The 966-nt window shown below is 44.7% G+C and overlaps 1 long non-coding RNA gene across 1 annotated transcript; it reads right to left on the bottom strand.

Moving 5' to 3' along the window:
• Positions 1-15: 15 nt before the first annotated feature.
• Positions 16-932, bottom strand: LOC126910084 (uncharacterized). The gene is made up of 3 exons (XR_007705180.1): positions 508-932; positions 288-443; positions 16-202 (listed from the first exon to the last, which is right to left on the bottom strand). It is a non-coding gene; the product is annotated as an uncharacterized LOC126910084 (long non-coding RNA).
• Positions 933-966: the final 34 nt, after the last annotated feature.

The raw sequence follows: 966 nt of genomic DNA, 5'->3' as shown, positions 1-966 counted from the left end.
CGGCCGGACCGCCGTTACTCCTACTCCTCTTCAGCATCAGAAATCGGAGTTGTCCGTTGGACCGCATGATGAACGCGTCGTTGCCGGCGAAAAACGTACAGTTCCATATCCACGTTTGCTCCCACCACTTTTCGAGGGAAAGCGCAAACGGTCCGACCACGTTGTCCACGTTTAACGTTACATTCTTCACCGTGTAGAGTCCCTGGGATGAGAGAAAAACATACGCGGGTGATTCAGAAGAATCTGACGAGTAAATGACAAAATTCAGAGGGAACCAACACGGTTACCTGTTTGATTGTGCACGACAACTCGCGGTCGACGTATCCCAACTTGACGAAAAGTAGTATGGCATTTTCGTGTCCACAAAACCGCGTGAATCCAAAACTTCTGTAATTCACACAATCTATGTAATGTTCTTTACACTTGAATATTTCTACAGTCAACTACGATGGAAAAATAAAACGTTATATTTATATATAAATGATAAGACATTGCCTGAGGACGCACTTGCTGTAGGACGAATTCGAAATCGAATGTCATTGCCACGTTGCCGAGATCGGATCCGTTTGATTGACTGACGTAAACTTGGTTCACGCGTCCATACTCGTTGTTTATGGCCCATTCGAATTTATCGAACCGAACAGCCACTCTGCTGCGTCTATGCACTGCCAAACGGTCCTAAGGAAAGAGAAAAAAAACGACCCGACAATTTTTAAACCACCCCACACGATGTGAAAGGACGTCGGCGGTGCTGCACACAACGACTTACTAGCACTCGTGAATTCCACGAAAACGTTACCATTTCCAATGACGACCAAAGGAACAATAGAGACGTTTCGAAACGCATATTTTGATCGTCGTCGTTTGATTGGGTTCTAATTACAACTATGATTTTAATTACGTGACGACGTACGTAACGTTATGTTCCAAGCGCTCTGTCGAATGTCACTTATGATTACGATTTCC

This window comes from Daktulosphaira vitifoliae, unplaced genomic scaffold (genome assembly GCF_025091365.1).
Source record: "Daktulosphaira vitifoliae isolate Bord-2020 unplaced genomic scaffold, ASM2509136v1 Scaffold_4054, whole genome shotgun sequence".
Classification (NCBI taxonomy): domain Eukaryota; kingdom Metazoa; phylum Arthropoda; class Insecta; order Hemiptera; family Phylloxeridae; genus Daktulosphaira; species Daktulosphaira vitifoliae.
This window is presented reverse-complemented; position numbering and strand designations above follow the sequence as displayed.